Genomic DNA, 25,048 nt, shown 5'->3' on the forward strand with positions numbered 1-25,048 from the left:
ACTTCCTAACTCCACATCTATGTTTGGAAAACAGATAACTTCTTCTTCTTCTTTTTTTTTCTCCATAGCAATATGGTCCCCGTGGTGAGAGAGGTTGGGATTTGATGATGAACAAGGAGCCGGCCTCCTGCCTCCTCTATTGATGCTCTCTGAGGAAGAGATACTTTTGACAACTGAGTGGGGCTGTAAGATAGCTTTCCCACATCAGTACCAGAGAGGCTTACATACAGTCCCAGGTTACCTGCTGTCTGGGCGTAACGAAGAGTGGGAGGGAGACATTGTTTTCTCTTGCAATCTTCACAGAGCTCCTTGCATCTAATATTTCCCCCCAGTGTCAGCAAATATTAGTTCAGTACTTGCTGAAGTAACAAAAGCTTATGTCTTCTGAGATTGCTATGAATGCTATGAACATGCGCTATGATTTTAAGCTAGGTTCACGGGATGTCATAGCCAGTGTGGGATTCTGTGGAATCAATGTCTGCCTGAAGTTCCTCAGTCTCTTCTCTATTCCTGGCAGGCTTGGCTAGCAAGGCCAGATGTGGAGTCTGAGATTCTATTTGGACAAATAAGAATTCAGACAGACGACATTTCATTAGCTTCTTCAATCTTTGCAAGATGGGGATCTAAAGCTCTGGGAAACTGACGGGGATGGTGGGGATGGCTACAGTAGAGTCTGTAGGAGCCCACCCTTCACCCATGGGAATAGTGGCTGTGTGGTGCTAGCCAGATGCTAGCTAGCAGGATAGCTGACAGCACTGGACTCACTTTGGGTTGCTTCTTCTCTCAAAGAAATCACAGTAAGATGTCCTTATCCTCTCAGGGTTAGGCCTGATGCCAGGATTGTGTACAACAGAGCTCCTGGAATTGAAGTTTTGGGGCTTGTGTCAGTTGTGAGCTTAATAAGATAAAGGCTCCTGTCAGATGCAGCCTTCTGGTAAGTTTTATTTGGTCTGCCATTTTAAAACAATGACATCACAGGCAAGTTCACATGTCTACTTTCTTTTTAAAAGAAGTAGGAGGGGAGAGGAAAGAAGGAGGGGAAGGAAGAGCAGGGGGAAGAGGAAGAAGAGAAGAAGGTAGAGGAAGAAGAGAAGGAGAAACTGGGTTTCTTAGTCTTCTAAGACAACAAATGGGGAGCTGGGATCAACAGTGATGAGGGAGTGGCATCAAAGGATTATGGGAATCACCTGTGTGTTGATACTTATCTTCTGTCCTGACCTGTGGCCTGGCCTGAGGTCACAGCCAAGGAAAATATCCCGATATAGCAGAGAACCTTTGTGACTAAGATATGAGATCAGAATGCTGCTATCCGGCTGCGTGTATTCACGTGATAGAATGTCAGTGCTGCCAAAGCTCGTGCTGGACTTTCTTCCTGTCTCTCTCATCAGGAGACTTAGATTGGGAAGGGAACCTGGTGCTGACTAGAGATGTACCCAAGGTTCCCTCATGAGTGATGGCACCAGAGACCAAACCTCAGATCTCTTCGCCCACAATCAGGAGTCTTTCTGGCTACCAGAGTGTCTTTGTCACCCCTCCTTCCTTTCCTAGCTCTCATTCACGGCCATCAGCTCTCTTGCAGACTGGAGAAAGATTGTGATGAGGAAGGCTGAGCAATAAATGGGAGGGGAGAGGCCTGGGGCTGCTCGGGATAAAGGCTGAATGCAGGAGCGTTCAAAAGCCACTGGGCACTGAGCGAATTAAGCCATGCCTGTCTCCGTTGCCCGGGTACTCTTTATACATCTCACAATGCCATTGTTCAGTCAGAACCCGGGGCCAGAATCCTCAGGCTTTGCAGGTAGCGGCCAGAGCCAGCTCGGCAGCAAGAGAGGGAGTGGGAGAGGATGGAATATTTCAGCTTGAGAACAGCAGCTGTATAATAGAGCCAGGCTGGTTTGTCTCTGGGCCCCACTGTCCCTTCTCCCACCTCAAAGTAGCAGCATGAATCAGTTCACTGCGGCAATGGTCCAGGCGATGTGACTTGCATTCTTATCAGCTACCTGATTGCGGTCTCTGGATGTGTGAGGCACAGGATGTGCCTAGCATACCAAACCATCTTCCTCGTGCTGCAGCTCCTGCTAGTGAAGGCAGAGCAGGGCATCCTTCAAGGCCAGCATTGGCCTTTATCTTGTCTGAGTCTCTGGGACAGTCCAAAATCCTTGAACTGCTTTTGATAGGGTTCCTCTCTGTTTCAAAGATGCCCTGACAAGCCCCTGTGTTTCCCAGCAGACAAAGGATAGAAGGGGGATGAATTGCACACAGTCTAGAGGCTGCTGTTACTAATATATTATTCTGACACACAATGAACTGCAAAATTTCCTCAAAATGAAGAGCTTGGGTCTTTGGAGGGTCTGCATAGCTCCAGCAGAGTTCAGCCCTTTGCACACCTTGGTCTTCCTGAAGAGCTAGGGATACCAGGCTGCCCACCATGATCCCAAGGTGCTTGATGCTTGGGGATGGCATCTATTGAGAAGATGCACCTACCCAGCCAGGACCCCACGACGTGCTTGCATGGGGGTTGGGGGTGGGGCTTCACAAAACCTCCCAACAGAGCACTCAGAACAACAATCCTTCAAAAATGGTGGCGCTTATCCTCTTCTGACAAAGGACTGAGTGGAGCTCTCCCCGGAGGTGGGATGAAGCACACATTGCCTTTTATCTCCCCTATGCTTTGAGAGGGGAGCCGGCTGGTGCAGAGCGTGGTGGGGAGCCATAGAGAAGGCACTCCGGAATGAAAAGCATAATCTCTCGCTCCCAAACCAGGAGGGGAGGTAGCTTTCATCCCCCGTGTGTGCGAGGCTCTCCATCCTGGAGGCATCTGAATGGGAGTGAGGGCTTGGAAGGATGCTGCACAATGCAGCACTATATTGCCTCTCCCCAGGAGCCCAGAGCAGGCCAGGGGTACACAGCATCTAACTTTGAAACCAAGCCTCCAATCAGCGATTTAAATAAGAAATATAATCTCATTGAACACCAAGAGCTGTCGCTCGGAGACGCTTCCATTTACAAGGCACTTGAAGAAAGTCCCCAAGCCTCCAGTTTATCAGAACAGCCAGCTTTGGACTATCTCCCTGCAAGAGAGAAGCTAGGGGGGGAGGATGGGGGAGCTGAAGTGGCTGTTAGGAATTCAGGCTGCAGGCAGCTGTGTGTGTGTGTGTGTGTGTGTGTGTGTGTGTGTGTGTATTTCAAGTGAAATACTTGCCTTCTCTATAAAGGATGTGGTGAGATCAAGGAGAGGGGCATGTGACAGAGTGGACTGAGGCTCTTCTACCTGGGTTCAGTAGTCTGCCTCTAGGCCTTGCCTTGTCTGCCTTGGGAGAATTCTGATCACAGCCTCAGTTTCCCCATCTGCAGGACAGACCATGCCAGGCAAGCAGGCTTTGCATCATATGGGATATTTCTACCGTGGAGAAGGTGTGGCCCTGTCTCACTTGTCACCTGCTGCTTTGGTTATGGCTGTCCTTTCCAGTCACCAGCTCTGTCTCATCTTACCTTACCCTGTTCTGCTCAATAATATTTGCTTCAAAATTGGAGGTGTTAATGTCTGTCCTGTGTTGGCTGGGGATAGGGTGTCAGTGTGAGATGGAAGCCTGCCTGGAGGAGGTGTCTGAGGGGTGGGGAATCTGTGAAGAGGAGAGGTGAGGAAGAAGTTGAAAAGACACAGAGGAAGACAGAGTAGAGAGGAGGATAGGAGGTCAGCCTATAGAGATGGGAGGCAAGCTGCTAGGCTGACAGAGAAGGGTGCTGGGGGAAAAGGGTGCAGATTTCTTTGGTGGCCTTGTGTCACCAGAGTGTTACTGATCTTTGGAGAAAGAGGCAAGGTTGAGACAGGTATATCCTGGAGCCACAAAGACACAGAGGGATAGTAAAGACCAGCCTCTTCAGTCCAGAGGACAGTACAAGGCAGGGTAGCAGGCAGCCTGGGGCCTCACCTTGCTTCTTCCCCCATCTCCTAGGTAACTCAGGGTTCTCTTACACACCACTCACTGTTCTCACTCTTGGGGTGTACTGCACAATACCCATGCCTCAAGCATCTCCATGTATCCCATTCCACAGATGGAGCAGGTGAGATCAGTTGTGCCGATAAATGAGGCTGGAATCTTCTACTCAGAGCAAGGCAGGGTGAGCACAGATGGCAGATTCTTGTGTTTTCTCTTGTCTTCTTGCCTCAGGAGAGTCTCTCTGTCTCTGTCTTTCTCTGTCTCTGTCTCTGTCTCTCTCTCTCTCTCTCTCTCTCTCTCTCTCTCTCTCTCTCTCTCTCTCTCTTCTCTTGGATGTCCTTGTCTCACTTTGGGGAAGGAAGCCTTGGCTTCATTTAATATTTCCTCCCTCCCAGTCAAAAGCCAAAGTGCACCTTGGCTGTCCATATCAGGGGGCATCAAGAGGCAGATGGGAATGTCTCAGCCTGTACCCAGTGTGCCACAAAGGAGATGCTGACTCTGACTTCCATCTTTCTTCTGAGAGCTTCCAGTCAAGGCCACCAGGCTGGAGCCTCGTCATAGAGCAGAACTCTATCTCCAGTGTCCATCAGCTACAGGAACTAGAGGAGGCTGCAGAGGACAATGTTTAGCTGTATCCACAGTGATAAGAACCATAGTTAGCATGCTTGACATCACCACAGTGGTGTTAACCACACACTTTATGAACTTTGTCTCACCGAACGTCTATAGCAGTCATAGACAGCTATCTTTGCCATCAGTAGACATGGAATCTGACTTCCAAGGAAGTTTGTCTACTCACCCATGGCTTACAGGCACTTTGAAGGTGCTGCAACCACATTGAACACAGACCTTTCCCAGCCTTTCTCTGCTTAGGCTGTGGATGAATGGCACAGGTTCTTGGGTAGTGAGCAGGGACTTGCAGTGTTAGTACAGTTTTGGCCTTTGCTCAGAGGACAGTCCTGACTAAAACCATCTGAGGACCTCAGCTCAATGTGAGCAGCTGGACAGCTCTTCCAGATGGTAGGACTCCAGGCCTCCTACCTCAGTCTGTGAGACAGCACAGAATGCTGCAGGCCCAGCCCTCTCTCACTTCACCCAGACTATCAATGGCTACTTCACTAGGTCTCTCTGTGAATGGTTCTTGAATCTGGAATCCAAGCCTCCTTCCCATGTTCTTGTCCTTCTTCTGAGGGACCTAGTCTCCTGCTTGTGTCCTGCAGAGTTTTTTTCTTGGGAGACCAGAGACCTTACCAGAGAAATCCGAGTCTGCTGCTGGCCCCTCTGCAGGTACCTTGGCCACATCTCCACAGTTCATACTTCTGGCATGACTACCATTCTCAGATCATGGTCTTGCCTCACAGCAAGCAGAGTACCATCCTGGTCCTGTTGCCTGGTAACCCCCTGCTCCTTGTGCAAATTCAGCCTAAGTGGGTTTTCCTGGGCTCTGTGACCTGAATAGTGTAGTCCTGGGGACCTGACTGGAAGGACAAGGAAATAAAGAAAGGACAGACACATGTATAGAGAAGCTGGGATCATGAGGACATACTTGCTCTGATGGGCCAGCATCAGCTATGCAACACCCTGGACCATCAGTGTTTATTATGTATAGCAGAAGAAGCGGTTAGCAAGTCTCAGTAGGAGGACTAAGTAGGGGAGCTGTCTCAGCTTGTAGTCATCTGAGAGGAGGAAGCTTGATCATAAATATTCACACTGAGAACAGGGGAAGGTTTTGTCATCCCTCTGAACCTCAGAGAGATGAAGAGGAAGGCTTGACTACTTCCATTGGTCTGAGGCAGCCGTGGCCCTTGACAAGGCAGAACCCAAGACAACAATATACATTCACTCAGTATTTCACCTGTTACTATAGCTTTGGTCACATGCATGTGGATTTGCATGTGTTCATATATGAGTGTTGTATGTGTATGTGTGTGTTCACACACTCATGAATGTGCATGTGGGGGCCTGAACATCTGGGCTTAAGTTAGATCAGGTATCCTCCCTCCATCATTGGGTTTAGTCTTCTGACCTCAGCTTGTTCATATGCAATGCAGGACAATTATAAGTCCTTTATCGTGACCCTGTGGGAGGTTGTATGCTGGAGGTGATGTTGATACAGCTGACAAACAGCCCCTGGCCCAGGCAAGATATACAGGGCCACATAGGGCTTGGCTGGAAGCTTCTCTAAGGCCAGGAGGTAGGGCTAGAACTGGATTCTGAATCACAGGACTGTGATGCGAGGAACCACAGGGAGAGCAAAAGAAGAGAGGGCAGTCTTCTGTGATTGTGGCCACAAGTAGAAGCCAGGTATGTGGAGGCTAGCCTGGTGCTCATCTTTGTTCATAGTCAAGGTCAGAGCCAACACTGGCATTTTAGAGTGTGGAGACACTGAGGCCCAGGGCAGGGTTGGACTGTAGGTGGGGAACCTAAGATGAGAGAGAGGAAGCCACCGCTCTCACTGATGACACACTATGGTGGGGTAGATGCACTCACCTTTCTTGAGCCCAGGAGCACCAGCTTTGGTATGGCAAGCCATCTCCAATTTCTGGTTGTGTGACCATAAAGTAGTATCTCCCTTGGTCGCCCTAGAGATTGTGACAGTACACAAGGAAACCCCCCAGTGCTCAGTGCTGAATGCTGAGCAGAGCCTAGGTGGTCCCTGGTAGATCCTGTTACTTCATTTCTAGGTGAAGATGTGAGACTGGGGAAGACCCAAGTGAAGAACCCGGGGCTACCTAGTTACCAGGGACAAGGGACAAACGAGCCACTCCAGCGCTTCGTGGGGATGGGAAGCTGCCCACTGCCGACCACATACAGCAGGCAGCCTTTTTCTTACAGCTCTCGTGTTGCGTTTCTTAATTTAAAATGGGAAATTCCGTATTTGGAGCCTCATCAATCATTTTTGTGAGCTGGGCTCTGCGGAAAGCATGGGGAAACATTTAGATTTGTGGCTTGAACTGTTGAAAATGGGAAACAATTTAAATAATATTAACATTTTAACAGCCTCCACTCAGGGCTCTGTGAAATTAACTATTATCTCTTGGAGTGTTTGTTAAATTCAGCAGTGGGTAAGTGGCAGGTTCTGTGGGCGGTATTCATGTTTGGGAGGTTGGGTGGGACCCTGTGTGAGGTCTCTTGGGGCTAGTATCACTGAGGCTGGCTGACAGTACCAACAACCTCATGTCCTCGGCAATGGGGGCATCTCCCTGCAATGAGGACTGTGGACCCAGCAGGGCTAAGTGTTAAGGCTAAATAGTGACCACTCACAGACCCAGCCCTCAAGGAACCCCAGTGGTCAGGAAGGAGACCAGAAAAGTACACAGTGGTGCTGGAGAGGGGCTACACATGAAAAGGGAAGAGGAAATCATGGGTACTTCCTGGTGGAGGTTGTATCTAAAGGAATCCTTGGCACCAGGCAGCCAGAGAATGAGGGACAGCTCATCTCCAAGGTCTGGCCTTACTCTGACCTTCAAGAACCAAGGGGAGGGGTCTGCAGATGATGCCAACTAGGGCCTGAGAAGATGCTCAGGACTGCACTGTTTCCACTGAATCTATGCAAACCTAGCATGCATATCTGTGAAAGGTTTGTAATCACAGGTACACAGCTGTAAGAATAGCCGGGCTGACATTTGCTAGGCAGCTTAGTGGTCCCAGGGGTGATGATAAGCCCAGACAAGCCATGACTCAGGAGGAGAATGAGGTTATAGCTGGTGCGGGAGTGGCTTTTCTTAGGGCCTCAGTGCTGTACTCTATGAATGGACATTGCATGTTGATGGCGCTTTCTGCCTGTCCTTTCTTACCCATTCTTTTCTTTGTGTCTCAACAGTCACAGTTGAGTAAGCCAGCCATGGATGGTGGCCTACCCAACATTGGGGTGTTGAGAAGATGTTAGGTGACAGATGTGTCAGGGTCTTTTGCATGGGGCATTAACTCAGCCCTATTGTGGGCCAAATAACCCCTCCTTGGGGTTGTGGACTGAATGTGTACATACTAAAAACTCCACCCATGGTGCATCTCTCTGTACTTGGTTCCTGAGGTCAAGCAAGGTTGTAAGGATTGACCTTACAGGAAGAGGGGAGACCCAGAAATGTCAGGAAAGGTTACCTGAGAACACAGCAAGAAGGTGATTGTCTACAGGCTTAGAAGATCTCCTTCAGAATTTACCTCCCTGGTCACCTTAGTCTCAGACAAATAGGTACCAGGGCTTGCCCCTTGGAGGAGGTGGTTGTGTGGGGCAAGGTGGAGAAAAATGAGGAGGGCCTGGTTAGGAAGTAGGGGCAAAGAGTGTAGAAGAAAGGATACATACAAAGAGATGTTAAAGGGATGGGTTTGGGAGCAGTGGGTAGAATTCTACATGTTGGAAGAGCAGAGAATGAAGGGAATGTGAGGGAGAAAGACTCAGAAAATAAGTGGGGTCTACAGGTGTGGTTACACCCTTTTGTATCTTGTAGGGAAGGGTGTTTAGAGTCTCTGTGATTAGCAACTAGTAACTTCTGTGTGACCTTAGGCAAGTCACTAAATCTGTCTATACCACAGTTCTTTCATTTGTAAAACAGAATGAGGGACCTTTGCCCTGCCTATCCTCTCACCTCAATGCTTTGTAAAATCAACAAGGCAACCACAATAGGGCTAAAGAGACGAGATGTTGGCTACAATCCTCCAGACATCCATCAGAGAGGCACAGAGTCAATTGGAGTCTTGAAAGCTATTGGGGAACTGGATGATCTCTGGAGCTTGTCTCAAGACATGGCTTATCTTTACATTCATTTTATGCCACTGTGGGATCTATGAAGGAGAGAGAGAGAGAGAGAGAGAGAGAGAGAGAGAGAGAGAGAGAGAGAGACAGAGAGAGAGAGAGAGAGAGACAGAGACAGAGACAGAGACAGAGAGAGACAGCGATACAGAGAGAGACAGGGAGAGAAAGACGGGGGGGGGAACTTTAATATGTCTAAATATTTCATTCCCACCAAGATGGAGGAGTTCTGAGGTAGAGCTGTTATTAAAGTCTGATCTTTGTGAATTAGATGCTGACCTCCTGCATAAACAGCTCCCTGTATGCCTAGCTGGTCAGGCAGTGTAGGCTTGGGTAGAGTGCAGATGCTCCAAGTCTGCTTCAGCCCAACTGGTTGAGCATCAGTGGTATGGACCTGAGGTAGGAGAACTGGTTTCCTCTCCCTACACTGTATCCCTTGGCTGGCCAACCAGTGGCTGGCTATTCACTTGCTTTCTCTGAGCCAAGAAAGATGCTACTAATGATGAGAGTTTTTATAAGCAGGAAAGGTAGATGCTGTGTGACCAAGATTTGATGCATATAAGTACAGGATGCTGACTCCCTGGTGTGATAATGCCAGGGACTCATATGTCTGGAAGATGCACTAGGGTTTGAGTTGATTTTGCCCCAGAACCATATGGAATTTGAAAATCAGATTACAGCACTACTCCAGGCCTATAATCAGGTCTTCAGCATTGGCCTGTGCCCTTCTTTAGCAAACTCCCAGGAGGGGTGTGTGTGTGTGTGTGTGTGTGTGTGTGTGTGTGTGTGTGTGTGGTTCAGCACTGGTCCACTCTCCTCTCCTGCATCTGTGGATCTGTGGAGTGTGATCCCATAGGACTTGTCAATGGAGACAGTCAGGGAACATATCAGGCCACCACCATTTCTCTGTGGGCTTCTAGGCCAGAAGTCTTTTGTCCATGATCTGTGAAAGCAGTGGCCAAGCTCTGAATTTGGGACAGATTTATCTGCTGGGCATCCGTCTTCCAGACCTGGCTTACCTTGATGATTTGCTATACCAGTAGCTCTCAGAGCTCCCAGACTTTGGGCTTCATACCACTGGCCTCATCAAACTTACTTGTGACCTGACACCATACTGAACTTACAAGGAGTCCTCAAAACATCATCTAATTCTGGCTGTGGTTTCAGGGTCAGATATAAGCTGGATGGTAACTTTCACCAGATGCTATGTCCTGTTGAGTCTTCATTGGTTACACAGGACCTGGGCAGCTCACATAATACACAGAAAGCCAAATCAGGCATCCAGAAGAAAGCATGTGTTGTAACATAGGCCAGAATCCTGGGAACAGCCATAGTCCATCCTTTCTCTGGTTACACTGATGCTACACCTTCAGCCCTGAGATAGAAAGTCACCCCCTTGGTGAGTGTGACACATCACAGTCCCAGGTCCCTGACTCTCTCTGCAGAGAAGTCAGGGTATCAATCACCATGTTCCTCATTCCACAAAGGATGAATTATGCCCACAGGAGGGATTCTGGAGCCATCTTCCCCACTTGCCCGAGGTGAAAGATTGAGATTCTGGCCCTGGATGAAGGGGGTGTGGTTGTCAATTGGGAGATGTCTCCATTGGAATCATCTTGTCTTCTCTGAATGAATCCTGATCCCAGAATTCTGATGGCTCCCCTTACTGTGAGCTGTTCTGTGCATGGAGACCACTTAGGTTTGCCACCATGTCCAAAGGCAGTCCAGAGACACAATATTCTCATGTATTACATAGAATAAAGGCAAATTGCTCCATCATAACTGGGATGAGAGGGTGGGGCTGAAGGTTGGAGTAGAGATGAGGGTGAGTGTAAAGGTAGGGTTGAATGGGGATGGGTAGTGGTGAGGATGAGGGTAAGGATGGGGTGAGGGTAGGGTGAGGGTGGGACGTGGTATACAGCAACCTCTAGACAAGATGGATGTGTTTCATCTGTGTGGGGTGAGCATCCACCGTAAAATCTCATTTCCTTCTTCAGAAATGCCTGTGGGTGTAAGTCCAGAGATGGGAGAACTGTCCACATGCCAGGGACCCAGGCCCCTTCCAGCTTGTTGCTCTTCTCTGTCCACACACTGATGTGATATGTGATGGATGTTGGGGTCAGAGGCACAGAGTCAGCCTGGCAAAGTCCTTTCGTGTTTTCTTTTCTAATTTTTTGTAGGGCTTAGATTTTATAAGTAAACATGGGTTTTGTTATGGCATTTTCATACATGTACACAATGTATTTTGATTATATTCATCTCTCAGTACTCTCCCACTCCTGTCATTTGCTTCCTTCCTTCCTTCCTTCCTTCCTTCCTTCCTTCCTTCCTTCCTTCCTTCCTTCCTTCCTTCTGATGACCCAATGAATTCCACTAGGGTTGTTTACAGGGACTTGGGTACCTTACCAGTGACTACACCACTGAGGAAGATGTGTGCTTCCCTCATCAACCATTAGTTACTTATAAATCCTCAGGTAGGGATAGCCCTGTGACCTCCTCCCTCCTCCATGACAAGATGTAGACAGACCCAATCTTGTACAGATCTAGTGCATGTAATCACATCTGCTATGAGCTCAAGAATGGCAACAGCCGTGCATGCCCTGAAGTCAGTGTTCCAGGAGAACCCAGTTCTTCCTCTGGCTCTACACTCCTCCCACCTCTTCTTCCACAATGTTCTTGGAGGGGCTGATAGAGATGTCCCACTTATGAATGAACACTGAATCTTCCCTTTGTTCTATGACAACCGTAAGAACTGCATTGCAGGTCTTATGTTGGTCCACTTTGCAGAGGAGGAAAGTGAGGACAAGAGAGGTGGTGTGACTGACAGTTGGTCTGATCCAGGAAGGAGTGGGAACCCCAAGATGTGATGCTGAGCTTGACAGTGAAATAAAGTAACTCCAAATCCTTAGCTGCAAGGACAAAGTGGGGTTCCAGTTACAAGAGGAACAGGATGCTCTAGTCAGCTCTATCCCTTCAAGAGCCCTTTCTCCTGCAAAACAGATATATATTTTTTTAAACTTTAATGTGCATTGGTGTTTTGTCTGCATGTGCTGTGTGAAGGTGTCGGATTCTCCAGAACTGGAGTTACAGACACTTGAAAGCTGCCATGTAGTTGCTGGGAATTGAACCTAGGTCCTCTGGAAGAGCAGCCAGTGTTTTTTAACTGCGAAGCTATCTTTCCAGTCCTGTCAAAAAAAAAAGACATTTGATTTGTAGATCTCTCTACATCACAATCGTCTTCCTTGTCTCATGGGGCATGTCCTTGTCTATCTGGTTGACACCAAGTAAGAAACAGCAACATGTTTTAAATGTTCCACAAGTGTCAGATTGGAAGAAGTAGACTTCCCTTTTATCCACGTTCCAGAACTTGGTCGTGTACAAAGCAGGCTAAGAAGCGGACACAGTTGGGCAGCCTGAGCCCTGCTCCCTTCTTACCTGTGGTGTCTTACCGTTCCAGCTGCTGGAATGGTTCTCTAGCCCATCCAAAGGCTACTCTTCTTACCTTTCAGATGCTCCATCAGTCTCTTGTCACCACACTGCTCCTGACTCCAGCAATTATAAACTGTTAGGGGTCTCCCTGTTATTCTCTCTCCTTCACCAGCTTGTTTCCCTCTCATTGATCCAACCTACATTTGCATCATTGATGGCTAAGCAGTTCTTCAGACTGTTTATACCTCTGGCTCTAAAATCAGACTGCCAACAGCAATATTAACATCAGCTTCACCATCAGCCTTTGCAGTAGCAGCAGCAGCAGCAGCAGCAGCAGCAGCGTCAAAATCAGTGTCATCAAGGACCTTGTTAGAAGTACAAATTATGTAGCTCCATTCCAGATCTACTGAAGCAGAGACTGTGCAGTGGGACCCACCAACGAGAAAGCCCTCCAAATGGCTTTCAAACATTATAGAATCAAGAAATAGTTGTTTGAGCTGCATAGCCCAGTGTCCTTAGTCAACTAGGAAACTAAGTCAGGAGGGTTGCAAGTTCAAAGCATACACAGGTTAAAGAGTGAAACTCTGTCCTCATATATAAAGTCAAAAGCAGACTGGGGGCGTGGCTTAGATAGAACACTTGCCTCACGTGTGTAAAGCTCTAGGCTTCTTTCCCAGCACTGCTGATGCATTCTGCCTTGTCATTCCTGGCCCCACCCACCATGGTGTGGTGGCCTGCCAGAGATCACAACAGGTGGATCTTGAGCTGGGATGCAAGGCAGGAGCAAGCTTCATGAGAACAGATTCCCAGAGACAGGATCTAGTGAGTCGGCTCATTTTAATGGTGGGGGAACAAAGGCTATCAAACCTTTGAGGGGTGAGTTCAGGCTACCAAGGTGAGTATACCTCATTGGTCAGGGCCAGAGTGCTGGGGATGCCTCATTTGCATAAGGAGGAATTCCAGGTGTTGCTGGACATGGCCTTATAAGGAGAGAAGAAGTTTTACCTTGCTACTAGGCTACTAGGCTGTGACCTTCTGTAGTGGGGCAAAGGTAGGGTCACAGTGCCATGTGTTTAGGGACATGCAGGCCTTGAAAAGGGTTGGGAAGGGAGTGATCCTATTCCTGTTACTCTCAGGATGAGATTTCTAGGGTTTGGATAGACTTGACCCTACTCTTGCTCCAGACTGCTCCCCATGGCTCCAAGGCTCCCCTAGCCCCACACTACCTGAGGGCATAATTTGTGTCTTTTGTCTCTTGGACCTGTGGATGCCAAAGAGAATCTTTCTGGGGTACAGTTACACCCCATTGCTGTCTGCTCCATGGGCAGCCACATGGAGAGAGTGAGTTGGGGGGAGGTGTGAACGAGGAACAGATGTGAGTTGAGGGGTGTGGTGAGAGATCCCAGGTAGTGCACAGTCAGGATCCACACCAGAGAACTCACTGTGGAATGTCAGTGGAGCTTGCAAGATTGCAAATGTGGGATATGCAGAATGGAGTCTATACCCCAGGGCTGACCCCAAACCCTGTATCCAGGCCCTGTGCGATGTGGTTGTGGGTCTCATTAGAAGCTGTCAAGGCAGCATGGGTTGGACTCCACCTCCAGGTGCATAGTGCTCAGGTCATAGATTCTGGAAAGATTTGACACATCTAGCAATAATTTACAAGTCAGAAGACTAAACATGAAAAGTCCAGTGGTTTTTTTTCCTCTTCTTTAGAAAACTTGGAAATCCTACAAGCAGTGACTGGAGCTCCTGTATGGAGGGTGCTGGGTGGAGGCTGTGCTGTTTGTACAGAGGAATGCCTTCCAGTCAGCCGTCTCTCTTGCTTAAGGGCTAGTTAGAATCTCCCTGAGCCCAGGAGACACTTGGCTTTGTAACCTTTGGGTCTCTCTGGCTGGGTCCTGTGGAATTGTGCAGGAATGGCTGAAGAATGCCTTCTGTTCATTTGCTGCTGCTGAGGAGAGCACATGAGGAGAGCACATCAGGACAGAAGGAGCACATCAGGCAATTACAAGAGGAGTTGACCACTTACGAGAGGTTAGGGCTTATGACACAGTTTCTAGTGACACCTCTGGCTATTGGGGAAACATCTGTGGGATGCAACAAAAGAGGTCTCCACCCAAAGCATGGCACTGTCAGCTTCTCACCGACATCCTTGGGGCATGAGTACCAGTCTCAGTCCAGATCCTAACAGTCAATAAGGAATGAGTGTGGCCAGTTTCCCATAGAAGATGTCCTGGCAGGATGACATGGGTGACATGTAGTCTGACACCTCTCCCATCATTCATTCATTCGTTCATTCATTCATTCATTCGGACCAGAGTTTTGTACAGCCAAAATTTGCCTCGAAGTTGTTACATAATTGAGGGTGGCCTTGAGATTCTGATCCTCCTGCGTCCATCTCCTAAGTTCTAGGATTGCATGTGTGTACCACCATGCCCACTTTAAACAAAGGTGTGTATTGTACCCAGGGTTTCCTGCACATTGAGTAAGCACTCTGCAAGGTGATCCACATCCTTGCCCTACCTTGTCATGTCCTGACACCATTCAGAAGCAGAATCTTCAAGGTTGAGGCTGTGTCATCTTATATATTCCCATTCTTTAAATCAGACTACAGGTCCCAGATGTCCAGCCTCAGGGTAGCTGTGGCTACAGGGAGAGTTCCCAGGACATTTCCTGTTCAGAATATTCATCCAATGCCACCCTAGTGACAGTGATGCTTGTGGGGGAGAAAGGAGGGACATAGGGGGCACCCATAGGAAGCAGGAATAGAGAGGAGGAGGGCCCTGCATCCCAGATGTGCCCAGACTGGAGTAGAAGATAACATGCACTGTCTATCTTGGGGTCCTGTGTCTCCCATAGCAACCTTGGAGGTACAGCTGGATGATTTCCAGCCTCCTAGTGTGGGATAAAAGTAGAGATAGGGGCACCTAAAAGGGACCAAGGCTGGTGGTAGTGGTTTATCTGCAGTCTGGTAAAGGCTTCCTAAGAGGGTGACATCTACTCTGGGCTTTGGAGACTGGTCAGGAGTCTCTAGGTGCAGGGGGCATGGTATAAGGTTTCTGCTTGCAGATTGTCATATACAGAGAAAGAGTAACTTGTATTTCTTTTGGATGTCCCTGACTTCAGTTGTGGCACTCATTCAAACAGTCTTCTTCCCTTGAGTCTAAACTGGCAAGGTTTGACTGCCCAATTAGAGGCAAACAACAAATGTGTATTGAGTACCACTTTGTGACAGGCAATATGCTATCCCCTGGGGCCTGAGAGATGCGTTAAACAGAGTCCCTCTTCCTGGAGCTCACAGCTCAGGTAAGCAGATGGTGGTCCTACATACAAGGAGACTAATGAGAACAAGAGAAGACACATATAGCTTACTTCTGTGGTGAGTGCAAGAGGGCTGATGATGCTGGGAGCAATCAGGGAAGGCTTCCTGATGGAAGGGGAGAGATTTGACAAAGGACTTGGCTAGGGGGCATTCTGAGCAAGGGGAACTTGCTGCTGAAAATCAGGCTGGGGTGGGAAATGGCAGAGCCCTGAGTGGCATTCCTGTGGGACTTCAGCTTAATCAGTTAGAGGCTACCACCTAGCTTCTCCAGCCATGGTCAGATGATGTGTGAGACCACACATGTGGGTATGCTGCAGGCCAGATGTGGGGTTCACAACATGTGAGCAAATGTGCCTGAGTTTGTGTGTATATGCATCTGTGTCTATATGCATGTTTGTATATGTTTGTGCATGAGTGTACAGGAATGTATGCATTTGTTCATGTGAGTATCTGTATTTGCGTGATTGTGCATGCATGTATAGGGATGTATGTGCGTGAACATATGTGTGTGCTTGATATGTATGTGAATGTGTCTTTGTGTATGTGTATGAGTATGTGCGTGTGTATTTGTGAGTGTGTACGTGATTGTGCATGTTTGTGATTGTGTGTGTCAAGCAATGCTGACTGTAAATGTAGACTTGTAGACACCCTCAGACGGACACTTTTTCTCCGTAATTCAACGGTTCTCAACCCACCTAACGAGACAAAGCCTTTAATACAGTTCCTCATGTTGTGGTGATCTCCAACCACAAAATTATTTTGTTGCAACTTCATAAATCTAATTTTGCTACTGTTGTGAGTCATAATGTAAATATCTGGTGTTCAAGTTATCTGCCAATGTGACTCTCAAAGGGGTGGTGACCCAGAAGGTTGAGAACCACAGATATAATGCATGGACGTACAGGAGAAAATTTGTTTTAGGCTCTCTGTTCTGGAAACTGGCCCCAGGCCCCAGGCCCCAGGCCCCAGGCCCCAGGCCCCAGGCCCATACCCAGACCCACTAATTCTTTCCCTTCACAGGACTCACAGATCATGTAAAAGCTAAGTATCTCCTCATTCAACAGACTGTGGGACACAGCAGTGTCTAAGACAGTCACAGCTCTTCCGGGAAGTTGTTTCCCTAGTCAAAGAGGACAGAAGGCAATCCAGAAAACAAAGCACAGACCAGAAATAAAACAAAATCGATCAGCAGTAACTCCATGGGGATAATTTCCAGAAAACATAGAAGAGGGCAGATGCCAGTCAAGGAGCACTGTGCCTAGGAGGTACCATCAGAACTGTGAGCAGCTGGGTGCAAATCAGGACAGTGTAGGAGAGAAACATTTCAAGCAGAACAGTCGTGTTCAAAGGCACCGAAGTAGGAGTGGATTTTACATTCTATGGGAAACAGAAGGAGGTTGTTGTGCTCGGAGCCCAGTGTGTGCAGGAGAAGAGGGGGCTGGACTGGGAGAGGTGTGATCTGTGACACAGGACTGTGTCTGGTGAGGATCAGGTATTTGGGGCTTATGTAACAGGAGCTTTGGGACAGGCCAACCACAACATTCTACTTCCAAAGTGTTGACAGGTAAGGACGCTCTCAGATTATGTGTTATAAGCATGTGGAAGCCCTGAAGGACAGAGGTAGAAGGCTGGGCTAGAGTCCAGAACTAGGGAAGTGTCATCACAGAGATGAAGGCGCCCTGATATGATAAGGTGGGATCCACAGGTTTGGGGGGGATGAGAATGGAAAGGAGTTGTTTACTGGGAGATAGAATAGTGTCCATCATCTGTGTCCTGACCTGAATTGTTACAAAGGTCTTATAGTAATTGCCAATGCAATTACTATAAGAATCAAAGATGAGTGTTAGACTGTAACCTAAACCCAGTGACAAAGGAGATAGAGAAGACTCAAGACCCAGGGAGGAAGCTATCAAGAAGACAGTGGCAGACACTGGGTGATATGTCCACAAGTCAAGCTACCTAGGGAACCATTAGAAGTTGCAAGAGTCTAGGGACAGGGTCTCCCATGCCACTTTTGGAAAGTATGTAGCTCTGTGGACACCTAAACTTCAGATCTCTGCAAGCTTCTGGAATTGTGAGAATATATTCCAGTAGCTTTTAGCTGCCCATCTGTGGTAACGTTCTATGGCAGGCTCCAGGAATAGGATGAGATACTCACTGAGGGAACCCAGCTAGCCTTGCCCTGCCAAAGCCCACATCCTGCCTGGGTACCCTTTGCAAAGCCTGACTCCTGTTCTCATCTTGTTGTGTCCACCCCTCCCTCTCCCATCTATATTAGAATAAGATTGAATTTTCTAGCTTGGGTTACTAAGCTTTCAGATCCCGGAACTGTGGCCATTCATCAACTGTCAGGGGATGTCGTAAACAAGGGGCTTTAAAAACCATGTTTGGTTTTTAGGGTGATAATACTTGGGAGGTGAAGCTAGGAGGGTTATACATAATGCATGTGTTTTAATGGGCCACGCGCTACGGCCCTCTTTAGTTGGAATGATTCGTTTTAATGTTCAAAATAAATATTAGAGACAATTTGCCAACAAAGCTGATTTTCTTCGCCCGCCATTAACTTAATCTTTATACCTCAGCTTAATGATAGAGGGGCTGCAGGACAGGCTGGGCTTCATTTTCGAAGTCAGTAGGAGGGGCAGGAGGCATGGTCATGACCTACAGGGTGATGGACCATCTTGGTTTGTACAATAGTCCCAATCATCGCCCAGTATCCTGGCCTGGTTATTCTGAGATGCGATCAATTGGCACTGCCGATATCTGATGCTTCTGGTAAATCAAACCTCAACTTCATATGGTTTAATAGAAAGGTAAAGACATCTCCTGATTTGTAGGATACATTGTATAGTTTTACACATGGGGAGCGTGAGCCCTGCCAGCCCAGGTGGCCTGGGAACACTGAGCTTCATGAGACATAAGTTCCAGGCTCTGCCCACTGCTTCTGCTTCTATCTTTCTCTCATCTTCTGCTTCCTTCCTATCTGCTCATCTCTCCACCTATGCCCATTAATGGGTCCCAGCTCCTTGGCCTTCTTGCCACACCTGGAAGGCAAATCCCGAGGACTTCCCTCGTTTGCCCTGGCTTCCTGGGGCTGATGTTTTATGAGGAAGGACTTGTAGATCCATAATCTGATCATAGCCTCACCACCCATCCCAAACCAGTCATAACCACCTCATTCAGTTCCAGAACACTAATTGCACCTACTTACACTGCTAATTAGTTTTAGATATCTATATGGAATTTAAGAAATGTATGAGGCCTGCTGCCCTGACCCTTACTGAAGATGCACAGGAACCCAGGGTGATTGTCCCTCCTCATTCAGAACTATCCTCCGACCTCACACACAGCTGTTGACCGGTGAGATGCCCTACTCAGTGGATTTGGCTCCAGAGTTCCCTGGTCCAGTGCTGTCAGTCTGCCTTGTGTTGCTATATCCAAACAGCAGCAACTGAGGAACTGAGAGAAAAATAATGTTCTCAGTTTCATAGGTTTGAGGCAGGGTCATTCAAGACTAAGGCTGGCATGTGGTAAGATCTTCAAGTGGGTATTATTTCATTGCAACAGGTGAGATGGGAGAGAAAGAGATGGGGCTTAATATGACAGTTATTGACAGTTATATCTTTTATCTATCTATCTATCTATCTATCTATCTATCTATCTATCATCTTTTATCTATAGATTACTGGATTTAGAAATGGTATATTCTCAGTTTTTTTAAAAAGACATTTATTTATTTATTTATTTATTTATTTATTTATTTATTTAATGTATGAGTACACTGCTGCTGTCTTCAGACACACCAGAAGAGGGCATCATATTCCATTACAGATGGTTGTGAGCCACCATGTGGTTCCTGGGAATTGAACTCAGGACCTTTGGAAGAGCAGTCAGTGCTCTTAACTGCCGTCTCTCCAGCCCCTATTCTCAGTTTTTGTGCTACAAAGTGTAATGTAGCTATCTACAAGAGGACAGTAGAATGGCTGTGGCTCTTCCAACCTTTCTGTATCACTGTCTACAGCCTGCCTCAGAAGCTTCACAGATGAAGGCTTTGTGGGATAGAATACCCTGTTGAAACTTTTGCTGACCCGTTCTGAAAAGCCCCCCACCAATGCTCTTTATGGCAGGACTGCTGCCCACCCCAGGCCTGCTGTGTTTCTCAAAATTCCTCTGCACTGCAGTGCTATAAACTCCAGCTACCCCAGAGCCATTGTGTGGAAGGGACTCTTATCTACCCAGTCTTTGTATGTGTCCATGCATATACATGTGTATGTGTGTGCATTTATGTGGGTATAGGCCAGAAATTAATGTCTGGTGTTTCCTCCAGTACCTATTTATCTAACTAAGTTATCTGTGTATCTATCTATCTATCTATCTATCTATCTATCTATCTATCTATCTATCTATCTATCTATCATCTTTAAACAGGGTCTCTTACTGAACCTAAAAGTCTCCATTTTGGCTTTACTGGTTGCCTAGAGCTCATGTTTCCTGTCTCCTCCTTTCCAGTGCTGGGCTTACAGGTATGTACCACTGTGCCTGCATTTTTATATGGGTTCTGGGGATCCAGACTCATATCTTTACATTTGTACAACAACCACTTTATTGACTGAGTCATCTTCCCAGCCCATTGGTTACTCAGTCTCTCACCATCCCAGGAACCTTGGGTCCTTCCCATCCCCTGTCCCTGATATAGCTTCTTCCTGTTTCAGTTCCCCTGATGGAGCTTTGAACACTATATACCTACAAGATTACAGGGACCATTCCTTGGGGACAAAGACTGAGGATACAGGAAAAAAAATATCCCTGGATCTGATTCCTAGCTCTGCCACTTCCCAGGACTATAGATTGGGGACAAGTGGGTTTCAGCTCTCTGAGCCCAAGCATCTTGCTCTGTGTGGTGGCTTATGCATGAGTACACTTGAAGTGATGGTGTGTGTATCTGCCGCTCAGCTTTCTTATTTTTGTACATCCTTACATTTGGCTCTCTTCAGGTAGGCCTTCCTCCTCCCAGTATACTCTGAATTCCTTCCTAGTTTAGGAGGCTCCTTATTGGTCCTCATGACCCAGGACTTCCCTCTGCCTAAACACCATCTCCTCACCTCAGCACAGAGCCTGAACAGTGGAACCTGTCTCTCTAATCATCCTGAGTCAACCAGATGATCAACAGACCATTAGGCAAGAAAGATTTCCTGGGAAGTGGTAACTGGTTCCTCCTTCTTGAACAGTCTGAGTGACAAGCTGGATGAGTCCCCAGAAGCTGCAGGGAGAGCGGATCTACGTCTTGGCCTACCCAAGGCATCTGGAGAAAGTGGACCTCACTTTGCCTAGGGTGTGAGGGCAGCTGGCAAACCTCTGACATCTTCATTCACTGGGCCTCTATCATCTGGTCTTGGCCTTGATGCTCTGAGGAAAGAAACCTGGAGCCTCCTGGATCCTTCTGTATTCTCTAATTCCTTTCAAGAGAAAAATACCCCAGTGTCTTCTGCTCACTTTACTTTTGTTATTTTAGTCAGCTTTCATGTACCTGAAGCCGGACTTGAACTTGCTAATATAACTGAGAATGGCATTGAACTTCTGATCCTTCTGCCTCTGCCTCTCATGTGATGGAATTGCAGGTGTGTACAGCCACTCCAAGTTTGTATGGACACTGGGTCTTGAACCTAAGACTTTGTGCATGCTGGGTAAGCACTCTACAGAGCCAAACCCCCTAGATCCCCATATACGTTTTAACACCAACTTCTGCTCTATGGTTTCAGAATGGGAAATCCAGGATCAAGACAAGCACTGGGCAAGGTACAAAGACATTTATAGGGGTCAGTCTGTTCATTGTTCCATTCTGGTCCCGGTGCCACCATTGCATGACCAGCTTCCAGGAAGAGTAACCACCAGGTCAGCCTTGTCAGCCATGCCCTCTGTCCTTTCCCATGGCTGGTCTGGTTTCTCATGACTCCCATACTCCATACAGAGTATGCTTGCCTCTAAACTTTTTGCTTGAGTCATTATAGAAGGCCCTCTCCTAACTGGATGGGTGGGGTGGGGTGGGGGAATGGCAAGGTTTGGACATGCTTTAATCATGTCCCCTAAAGGTGTTTGGAAATTTGCTTGCCAGTGAGAAGTTGGTAAATAGCTGTAGGATTTAGAGGAGGTGGGGTCTAGTGAAAAGTCATTAGGTTACTGTTTGAAGAAGGAATTAGAACAGTTTTCATGGGTCCCTGGCTAGTTCTCTCAAGCCTGACCCTCCTCCCCTGCTATCTGCTTCCTGCCTCTCTACTCAAACTTTCTTTGCAGTGTTTCAGATCCTGATGCCATTTGCTATGTGATGCAGCCAAAGAGAACCTCACTAGAGTCATGCATAGAACCATGTACCAAAACTCCTCATAACTATGAGATAAGCAAACCTCTTTACTTTGTAAAGCATCTAGCTTCAGGTATTTGATTACGGTGATAGTAATGCAGAGGTCACCAATCGCTTCAGTTCACAGCCTTTAAGCCTATCTCTAGAAGTCAGGGTCAGGAAGTGTACAACTGGGCCCAGGAGGAGTAGGTTGGAAGCCTGGCTCTGTGAGCATTGCTGTTGGAACATGGCACCTCACAAGTCCTTCCACGTTGAGAGTGTAAGCATGGATGATGTACCAAACAATGGTTATCTCCATTTCCTTTTATTACAACCCCTAGACACATGGCAAGTAATAGCCTGATGCATTTTGTTTTGCAACTATCAGCTTAAATATAATGTCTAAGAGATTATGGTGATAATGGTTACCTCTCATCCACCATGCACACATTTATCTACCAATATATCCATGTATCCATCATCAATTTATCCATTTTATCCACTCATCTATCCATCCATCCATCCATCCATCCATCCATCCATTCATCTGTTCATCTGTCTTTCATTAGCCCTCTTCTCTGAGTAACTGAAATCAGCATCTATGACTCATCTATTAAGACATATGGGGGAAGAGGAAAGGCCTGACCCTCAGATTCCTTTATGGGGTAGGCAGGAACAGGTTTGCTCAGTCACGCTCAGGTAGTTAGACTCCACATCTCATCATACTTGGAAAGGCATGGCCAGGAGAAGCTCTGCCCCCAAACCCATGGGCTTAGCTCCCTTCTGCTGCAGCAACACAAGCAAGCACTCTTTTCTGGTTGTCCTTTATCATCCCCAGACTCGAGGTTGGGGGGTTTGTTGCCTCCTCTCCACCGGTCCTCTCCCCCGGCTATCTCATTTCCTTTTATTACAACCCCCAGAAACGTGGCAAGTAATAGCCTGATGCATTTTGTTTTGCAACTATCAGCTTAAATATAATGTCTAAGAGATTATGAATGGGTAATTAGCTATTTTTTTTTCCATTACTTCTCTCTCGGAAGCAAACCCACAATGATTGTGATAGGCACAGCAAAAATGGAGGCTGCACTCCAGGAAGCTAGGGAGAGCACAGGCATTCCTACCTGAGGAGTGTGGTCCTGCAGGGAGAAAAGTGTTAGTCTGGTGTCTTAACAGTGCCACAAGGAAGATGAAGGTTGCTAAAGACACTCTCAGTGTCCTGTGTGGATGCTTCTGCCTTGCCCCTCCCACCCCACCCTAATGGGGAACAGTGGTTATGAGGACCGAAGGCAGATTCTGTAGTTACTGCCTATCCTGAGTCAGTTTGTTTTGGGCGGAAACAGCCCCTGATGGGGCTCTATTGGGCCATTTCAGGGGATGTTTATCATTTAAAAGGAACGATTTTAATACCTACATTTGCTGTGCAGTATGAGCCATAAATGTGATTTAGGCTTCTTTTTATAACAGACTCTACAGGCGATCATGCAGGCTCCAGAAGTCTTCCTGCGAAGTGGGGGCCATGAAGTGAGCAACTTCTACAAAAGCCTGCCCACCTCTTTTCCCTCCTTCTCTTCTCCTTCCCTCCCTCCCTTCCTTCCTTCTTCCCTCCCTTCCTTCCTCCCTCCCTCCCTTCCTTCTTCTCTTCCTTCCTTCCTCCCTCCCTTCCTTCCTTCTTCCCTTCCTTCCTTCCTTCTCTCCCCCTCCCTCCTCTTCTCATTTCCTCCCTTCTTTTGGTGCAATCCCTCTATCCTTCCTCCTTCCTCACCCTCTCCCCCTCCTTCCCTCCCTCCCTCTCCCTCTCTTGCTTCCTCCCTTCTCTTCTTCCCTTCCTTTCCTCTCTCTCTCTCTCTCTGTCTCTCTCTCGCTCTCTCTCTCTCTCTTTTTTGTCAGTACTGGGATTGAGCTAAGATGTATTCAAACAGGTTCTATACTGCTGAGCTAACTGTACAGGCCTAGTCCTTTCTTGAACTTTTTTTTTTTTTTTTTTGAGACCTTCTATGAATTCCTCAGGTTAGCCTTAAGCTTGTAACCTCCTGCCTCAGTCTCTTGAGGATCTGCTATTCAGGTCTAGGGTAATAAGCCCATCGGGAAGTTTTCTTTTTACTCTTTTCTGAAGTTAATGGAGTTAACTGAGGCAATGGACTGGGCTGTGAATCTTCCCTGAAGGGAGTCTGGATTCCTCACCTTTTGGGAATGTCAAAAACAGGTTGGTCTCCAGGCAGTGAGGCCATTGGACTGCCAGGCTGGCACCATGTGGAGGTTCAGGGGTGTTCAGGGGTGTCTGTCTCTCCAGGCTTTCTCACTCAGCTGCTCCATCTGCAGTAGTAGCTGAGGTGGCGATGGTAACAGGTCTGCCTCAGTTCTGCTCAGGGTCAGGAGACCAAATGCTTGCTAGAGACACTCTGACCTTGACTCTGTCCAGGCTATGAAGTTGGAGTAACAGGGAAAAGATAGACCGTGTCATAAGCCATGATACACACAAGCTGGAAACAGGTCCAGGACAGACAGAGCTGCTCAGAGTTCACAGACCCCTAATCCCATTGACTTCTAGAAGGTCTTGGGAGCTAGAGACCTACCCACCAAATGCTTAGGTTTTACGCTAGTCAATGACCAATTAGCAGGCCCAGTCCTGACTACTAGACTTTGATTAAATGTTGAAACACCTGTGTGTGTGTGTGTGTGTGTGTGTGTGTGTGTGTGTGTGTGTGTGTGTGTGCTGAGATGGTGAGGGGGAAGGGAAAGGAAAGGGGAAGGGAGACAGTGGAAGACAAGACTGGCCCAGTGGGTATCCACTATTGTTGGAGGGCCCTGCGTGCTCTACAGCTTGTGAGTTATGTGAAGGCACATGCATGCCTGTCAGCCTTGTCTAAAAGAATCTCCTTGGAGAGACAGAGACCGAGAGACTCTTCTAGACAATAGAGGGCTAACTATTGATATTGGAGCAGATGTCTGTATCATCCTGGAGTATAGAGCTAAGCAACTGTCCTCTAAAGGGACACATTTGGGAGGCAATGTAGGCAGAAACTCTCCACCATGACCCATTTGCCACAGAGGCTGTTCTTACATTGGCAAAGAGTCCCTGTGCTTCCAACATTCTAGGTCCCTTCTGTTTTCGCCTCTGACCTTCTGGTGGCCTCCTACCCCAGCAGGGCTGGTAAAGGTGGAAAGAAGGCAGAACCCTTCTGCAGATATCTGCAGCCTCCTGCTGAGAGATGCCCTCACAGGGTGGGGTGGGGGGTTGGGATTAATTTTTGGTGAAAAAGTGCCAGCTG

This window comes from Arvicanthis niloticus, chromosome 3 (genome assembly GCF_011762505.2).
Source record: "Arvicanthis niloticus isolate mArvNil1 chromosome 3, mArvNil1.pat.X, whole genome shotgun sequence".
Lineage (NCBI taxonomy): Eukaryota > Metazoa > Chordata > Mammalia > Rodentia > Muridae > Arvicanthis > Arvicanthis niloticus.